The following is an 8,624-nucleotide window of genomic DNA, read 5'->3' as shown; positions in this document are numbered from 1 at the left end:
GAAGGCTTGAGATGGCACAACTTTGATGCCTTATAGTTTGAAAATAATTGAACTTATAGATGCACTCTTTTTTAGAAGCCACTTGTACCTATTTTGTATGTTTTTTTTAATAAAAGAAGCATCTTATTTTTAGCATTTACTCTACCGAGCTTAAGATTTTCACATCAGTTAACCTTGTTAATGGTCTATCATAATCGTAAATCGATTGAATAATTAACGCATAGCTATGCAAGATGGCTTAGAAATTAAGATTCAGAACAAGATTAGTGTAGCATATCGACTGAATCTCCATGCTAGCTATATAATCCAACAAACAAGTGCATTACAGAACAGTCCATGAGTATTAGATTACAATTTTTGAGAAATCGATGTTGAGAAAGCAGTTAATCATAATTATGAAACAATTATGGAATGAGATTTTAATACTCAGTTGTCATTGCTTTGCTTGATAGTCAAATAGTGTGTGCGCCACCCTATACCAAGGGATGGTTATGGTTCTAATGTGTAGTGTACCTTTCTAGAAAAATTTGAGATATCCTTGCAGTTAATATCTTAGGAAATCCTTAAATTTTGTACTTTATTGTATATTTCCTTCATACACCTACACATGTGCTAAATGAGATAAAAGTCCCAAGAGAAACAATGTAAGTCCGTGGTTGAACGTGGACTGAATATGTTGAAATGAAGAGCGTCACATGTTGTAGGCCCAAAGCACAAACTGAAAAAGGTTGGAAACACTTTATTACTACTGAAAATGAGCACGAGGGAAGCCCGTAGGTGCTTACAAGCATAAGAGACTATTGCTACAGCCAATGACCTCCAGTAGATATGTAAGAATGAGATGAAAAGTAGCAACAAGGCGGGATTTGTACTTATCCAAAGTACCATTTGCATGAAACCTGACTTTGAAAATCCATTTCACACCAATGACACGACGATGCAAAGGCCGTGGCACCAAAGACCAAGTGTGATTCCTTTCAATAGAGGACATCTCTGCTTCCATGGCTTGCTGCCCACTGTGGCTATGAAAGAGCATCCTTTGGACTCTCAGGCTCATCGATCTCCTAGAGAGAACTCATGAGAGCATAATTCACTGTGTGATGAGATGTGGAAGCTCGAGATGAATGGCGAGGTCCAGGGGTGGTGGTAGAGATTTGGTTATGGAGTTGTGCATCAGTGAGACCAAAATCTCTAAAGAGTTGCTAAACCCACCGAGGTAGGCTAGCCTTCCTCTCAAAGCGTGAAGAAAAAGAAGATCCAGTGGTAGTAGAGAACTCATCCGATGCTGTTAGGAGAGGTGAGGATGCAAACACTGGTGGGGGTAATCCCGGAGTCAAACAAGGACTCGTAGAGGGATTGGGAGCTGCAGAAGCTAGTGCAAAAGAAACTTGTGGTGTAAAGGAGTAGCTGGCACCGGAGTTGCAGCGGGAGGAGGAGCTAGATGTGGAAGAGGTATGAGAACACTAATATCCGTTGGGAATGGATCATCCTCCTGAAAATTTGTAGATGCAGTAAGTGGAGAGAATTCAATGCCAAACAAGCTCTCATCAAATTGAGCATCATGGGAAATGATGATGTCATCAACCTCTAGATCCCAGAAGCAGTACCTATTGGATCTCAGACTGTAGCCTGTGAAGATCATCCTCTTTGACTTTGGTGCGAGTGTTGTCCTCCTTCTGATTTGGGACATGCACATAAGCAACACAACCGAAAACACGTAGATGAGAAATAGAAGGCTTGTGTCCTGTAAACCCTCCTCCGGAGTCATCCCCTCAACCACTTTTATGAGAGAGCAGTTAATGAGATAAACTGAGGTACCACAGCTTCACTCCAGAAAGAAGGAGGGAGACCTGCATGATGCAACAAAGAATGAGCCATCTTGTTTTCGGTCCAGTTCTTCCGTTCCACAAATCCATGTTGAGTGTAAGGAACAATGGTCTGTTGGTGAATGCCCTTGCACACAAGGAAGTTATTAAATGGTATAAACTCACCACCATTATCAGTCCGGAGAAATGAAATTGTATCCCTGGACTGATTTTCCACCATTGCGATCCAAGTCTTGAAATTGGCTAAAGCATTTGATTTGCGAGCTAGAAAACATACCCAGACTTTGCGAGTGAGATCATCTACAAGAAGAAGAAAATATCGAGCCCCTCCAAGCGACAACCTCCATAGGTCCAACAAGATCTGCATGTATAAGCTCCAGTCTTCGGGTTTCTTGATGAGTGGCCTCCTTTGGAAATGCATCTCGATGATGCTTGCCCATCATGCGAGATGAGCAAATGTGTGAAAGAGACCTGAGCTGAGGTAGTCCGCCGCTTCTGACAACCTGCTAAGAATAGAACTTCTGTAAGGCAGCAATGGGTACATGGCTGAAGCGAGAATGCCACAGAGAAGTATCTGCCTTAGAAACCAAAGCCATCAAGGGGGAGAAAAGCTGATGAATATGTGACTCAGTGCAAGGGATCCGGGAAGAAAAAATGGTGATCTTGTAGACACCCCCATCATGGACTCCATTGGCAACAACCGAGAGAGGCTTCCTATCGATCACTTCAATGACCTCATCAAAGTATACACCAAGTCCCTTTTGTGAGAAACTTTGTAGACAGAAAATGGATTTTTGGAAATCCGTGGTACACATAAAACATCATGTAAGGTGGTAGAGGAACCCAAAGACACATTACGAACATCGGTGATAGGAAGCACAGAGTTGTCACCGATACGAACTAAAGAAGAGAGAGTATGGTAGTCCTCCAAGATATGGGCCTGATTGGTCATGTGGGCAGAAGCACCACTATCACCAACCCATTCCACCGCTTCAGGTGTGTCACTGACCTCTTGTAGAGAAGTCATATCTATGATCTCATGAGGAGTGAATCCTGTGAAGAAGTGGATGAATCTATTACTACCATGTATGCAACTTTGGAAGATCCCTCCTCTGAAACTTTGTCCTTGCCCTTGTCTTTGGTGTTGTCCTTGTCAGATGCTTTGGAAGCTTCTTGGGCTTTATACTTGGCTTTAGTTACTCGAGAGGCATCACGACCAGCAAAGCAGCGAGCCTCAGTATGTCATGTCCTGCCATAGTAATCACATTCATTGAGAGGATCACGGAAATAAATATTATCCTTAAAAGAATCAAAGGAAGTAGGCAATTTACCAAGAAGTTTATGGATGGGATTGTTGATGGTGCTCCCGTACTCCTCAAGCAGAAGCTTGATATATGGGTGACCTCTCCAAATCTTCTCAATCAAGTTATCTGACTCATTGATTGTAAGCTTCTCCAGGTCTAACTCCAATTTAGCAACCTTCATTATCAAAACTCTCCCATACCTCCTCTAGATCTCTATCCACAAATTACTCTGAGTAGAGACAAACTAATGAGCATTACTCTGAGTAGAGACAAATTGTGCTTGTATAGATGAGCATTACTCCGAGTAGAGACAAACTGTGCTTGTATAGATGGAGTCATGCAATGGATGATGATAAGACAAGCCCGAGCATCCAACATGCTTCTCAAAGCAGGGTCCACCAAGTGAGGTGTGGAGATAGCCATCCACACACCGGCTCCTTCCATCAATAACTGAGTGTAGAAAGACCATGTATGATAGTTGGTTGTTGAAAGCTTCACGGAGTCACTAACTTCGGGGAGGATTGTAGGATGGGATATGGGTAGCGGTGGAGAAAGACCTAGATGAGAGAAACTCAAAGAAGAAAGATTGGGAAGAGGAACCACCCGTGGCGCAGGAGCACGGGATCTAGGCAATGGAGCTGGAGTAGCAACGAGAGAAGGAGTAGCAATAGAGAAATGTCATGAAGTCATGTCCTTTGACAAGAAAACTTTCTCGGAAGAAAAGAGGGCTGTAAAAAGAGAGGGCTGTAAAAAGAGAGGGCTGTAAAAAAATAGCAAATAGCCTCCTCTGAAGCTGTGCATAGCAAGGGAAAAAAGTCATTTTTTGCATTTTAAAGACTGGAATGATTTACTAATATTTTAACTTTATGTGTGGATTTTTAGAGAGATACATAGCTAGATATTAAAGCCATGCATGCCAATATGCTTTCTTGGATTCCATTGATCCTTGTTTTGAGTCTGTTCACAGTAATGGATATTTAAATCACAAGCTACTTGAATACTCTCATCCCAAAGATGGATGTCACAGGAATTTCTTCCACTGATTGCCCCCATCCACCTTTTATGCCTATTGAAACTTTAATCGATGCAAGCAATGGGACTACTATAACCAAAGCTTAGAAGGGGATGGTTGTGGGAACAAGGGAGACTGCTGGTGATGAGGATGGGGCATGAGGGGGAAGGGCAGTCGAGGGTGAGGGTGTGTGTATGATTTTCTCTTTGGGTGGACACTGGATTGTGGTTAGATAGTTAGACAACTTATGTAGACTTGGCAATCTATCAAGTAGGATGCATTCTTGTGTGGGCTATATGGCCATAGTTGTGAGCACTTATTAAGCAAACCAAGGACACAGTGATCTTAGGTTGTGAGGCTTGTTTAATGGTCCATAGGGTCTCCGATGGTCATAGGATCTATCAAAAGTCACAACGGGATATTTTTGTAGTCTAGTATGGTCCCAATTAGATGATATGGTTGGTTGGTCATTTTGGACTAAGTCATGGTTTTGCCAACTACATCTATGCCCTATCCTAAGCACTACATACATACATACATTTTGTATGTACGTACACACAGGTACATGCATGTTATACACACACATATATGTATATACAAGAGAGAGAGAGAGAGAGAGAGAGAGAGAGAGAGAGATTTCATGCATGAAGAATGCAAAAATTTGGCTTATGGGAGTTATAACCAAATTCCTAAATGGATTCTATCACTACAATGGTTGGACAGTTGGCTAATCCATGGGAGTGGATGGGGTTAGGCTGGACTGATGGATCCCTAAAATGAGACTCAATTTTGTTATGGTACGATAGATGAAGTAAATCCCGGACAGTCCTTGTTCTATGGAAAAGAATCAACGGTTGTGCCTCTCGATGAGGGAAAAAGCGTTGGTCTCTATGAAGTCTTTTCCTCAATCTGACCATGTGACTTACGGGTTCAGTCAGATCAGTTTGGTTAGTGATGACCTTGACTACGTTAGAATAAAAATATCCTGGAGGAATCGCTCGTGCTTTCTGGACGAGGGAAGTTTTTCCGCGTTCGACGTTCGATTTTGGAAGAACCAAGGGATTAGTCTCTTGTCCGGATATCCGTGGGCGAGGCCCTGAGTGAGAGGCTCTGCCCTGCGCAAGAAGTGCTACTTCCGCTGCTAGCACCCCCGAATTCGTTGCGCGGAGGGGGCAGGGATCTCTCACATAAGATTACGTTTCACGGCTCCAAGCCATTTCACATATAACCTTTCACGGGTTCGGGTCATTTCACGGAAACACCTTTCACGGCCCAAAAACCTATACTTTCACGATGTTTAACCAAGTTACTACCTCAAAGGGTAGAGAGAAATCTGGAAGCTTCAGAATGGGACTGGTTACCAAGGCGGTCTTTAGCTTATCAAAAGCACTCTGGCACCTGGTAGACCACTGAAATGGGGTATTCTTTTTGAGAAGGTTAGTGAGGGGGGAAGCTATGAGAGCATACTTTGGTATAAAAATTCTATACCAACCAGTCAATCCCAAGAATCCTCTAACTTCTTTCACTGTCTTTGGTTCAGGCCAATCTATGACTGCTTGGACTTTTGTGGAATCTGGGAAAAGTCCATCTTTGGATACCAGAAAGCCCAAGTATTCCACGTGGTCTCGGCAGAGAAAGTGCATTTGCTCTTTTTGGCAAAGAGTTGGTGCTTCCTTAGAATCTCAAGAACTTTTCGGACATGAGTCTCATGGTCAGCTGCATTCTTTGAGTAAATCAAAATGTCATCAAAGAAAACTAGAACAAAATCATCCAAGTATTCTCTGAGGATGTCCTGCATTAGGCGATTGAATGTAGCTGGGGCATTAGTTAATCCGAACGGCATGACAATAAACTCATAATGCCCATAGCGAGTATTGATGGCTGTTTTCGGTATATCTTGATCATTGATCCTGATCTGGTAATACCCGGATTTGAGATCTATCTTTGTGAAGATTTGGGCTCCATTTAGCCTGTCCAGAAGCTCATCGCTTCTTGGGATAGGATACTTATTCTTAACTATCAGCTGATTTAGACCTCTGTAGTCCACACAGAGTCTAAGCGTTCCATCTTTCTTTTTCTGAAAGAGAACTGGCGCACCCCGAGGTGAAACACTGGGTCTTACAAACCCTTGTTCTAACAGCTGTCTAAGTTGTTCCTTGAGCTCGATGGCTTCAGGAACTGGCATTTTGTACGTGCGCAGGGCTACTGGCTGAGCTCCGGGGGTCAATTCAATCACGTGATCTACTTCCCGAATTGGAGGCATTTCAGTTAGCTCTGCTGGGAATAGATCATCAAATTCATTTAACCATTCTGGTTCTTTAGCCTTAAGCTTTGAGTCTACTGGGTTCATTTTGACAACATAAATTTACTGCTTTTTTCTAAGTCCTTTCAGCAACCTAGAAGCTTTTACTAACTGAAGGTCTGGGGATCCGGAAACTCCAGTTCCTTGAACTTTGTTCCCGTGAAGGTCATGGAAGGAAATGGTTCCATTGTGATAGTGTATGTCAGCTTGATTTTTGTGGAGCCAATCCATTCCAAGGATCCCGTCAAAAACTCCCAGAGGTAAGACTTTGAATTGACAGTCGGTTACATTACCATCTAGATTGAACTGGATAAGATCTGTCTCATGGTGAGTGAAAAGAATCTTCCCACTGGCCAATTCAACTTGCATAGGTTTCCCTAATTTTTGTTCTAAGACTAGCTTACGCCAGCATCCAGGGGAAATGAATGAATGAGAACTGCCTCAAAAGCTTAAAAGGCTTACCCTAATATTCTGCTGGAGTATGGATGACTGAGAACTGATGGTTAGGTCCTTGGTTTTCAATTGCAGCATAGATCTGCCCTCTTTCCTCTTCTACTACATCTGAAATTTACATCTGAAATTGTGACTGCTCTGGCTGCTGCTGCAGTCTGAGGTAGAACTCTTTCTCTTTGGTTGCCCCAGTTCTGGGAGGGAGTTTTGAGGTTACTCTAGAAAGAGGCAGATGGCTGAGCTGGACTTCTTCTGGGGTATCCCTGGCTTGGGCGAGACGGTAGACTGGTATGAAGGGGTTGGTCTCTGAATTCGGGGTCCTTGACTTCCGTGTCCCCTTGACATGGCAGGAGTCGGGCAGTCTTTCAATTGGTGACCAAAACCTTGGCATCCAAAACATCGGTTTTCACTTCTAAGTTCATCTCTCTGTTTTCTTGAAAGAGGTGGGGCTCCTGAGAAAGTATTCTGGGGGAAGGGTCTTCCTTCACTTTGGAATCTTCCTGCATCTTGATTCTGATTCGGGCCTTGCTGCCTTTTCGGGGGTGGAAAGTTTGAAGTACTTCCCTGGGGGCTTGGAATCTTTTAAAGTTAGAGGGTGCAGGCTTTGGCGGGACCTTTACTACAAAGGCTTTAGCAAAATCCTTTGCCATTCTTACTGCTTCAGCCATGGACACTAGCTTGGCATTTTTGACTAGTGTGTCCAAGGGTTCATTCATTCCCCAAATGAACCTGGCCATGAGTTGTTGTTCATCTAGAGGTGGTGAATATTTGAGTAAAAGAGCAAAGGCCTGGTGATATTCCTCGATGGTTTTGCTCCCCTGCTTTAGCTCTAAGAATTCGTTCATTTTGATTTCCAAAAATCCAGGGGGACAAAATCTCTTTCTTAAATAGGTTTTTAGGTCGTTCCAGGATTGAGTATTTCTATCCAGATGGTTGGTGTCACAGTGGTTCCTCCATGCTACCCTGGCTGTTTCCACTATTTTCAGCCGGGCAAGAGCCATTTTGCTCTGCTCATTGTAGCTTGTGACGTCAAAATATTCTTCCATGGCTTCCACCCATTTCTCCACAGCCTTGCCTAGGTTCTCCTCTTCTCCTTTGAAGGGTCCTGGCTGAGTCCTATATGAAGAACCTTGCGAACATCAGGGTCAAGCTCGTCATCTTCAGAGAGAGGGTCTGGCTGACGGCCACGGTTTCCTTGTCTCATGATTCTGCCAAAAATTTATATATTATTAAATTTTTATTTTGATATCATCCACGAGATCCTAAGACTTAAGAGGTTCGGAAAACAATTTCTTAAACAAGACAATGATCTTATTGCAGATCTATGACATATGTCCCATAACAAATTTTTCTTTATCAGATCGTTCGTAAACAATCACTTATACAACAGGGAATTTTTCTCCAGAAAACATTTCTATATTTATATAAAACTTGCAATATGTACATAGAGCAGCTCGGCTCCAGAATCACTGCCTTAGTCGTAATCGTATAAAGAAGCGAAACTGTGAAGAAGACATACCATGGTACACACGATTCATTACACAAAGAGGTGCTGTAATTCTATTTCTCGAGATAAAGCGGCTAAGAAGTCTAAAAAATCGGCATGAAGTTCTGAAGTTCTTAGGTGAATGATCAAAGAGTTGAACATGCTGAACAAGCCCTAGTCTTATCAGAATCATGGCTAAGGAAATATTTTGCCTGAGCCTCTGACGCTGATTGGTACTGATATT

The sequence above is a fragment of the Cibotium barometz genome, chromosome 51, assembly GCF_041138505.1.
Source record: "Cibotium barometz isolate CiBa-2024 chromosome 51, ASM4113850v1, whole genome shotgun sequence".
Lineage (NCBI taxonomy): Eukaryota > Viridiplantae > Streptophyta > Polypodiopsida > Cyatheales > Cibotiaceae > Cibotium > Cibotium barometz.
This window is presented reverse-complemented; position numbering follows the sequence as displayed.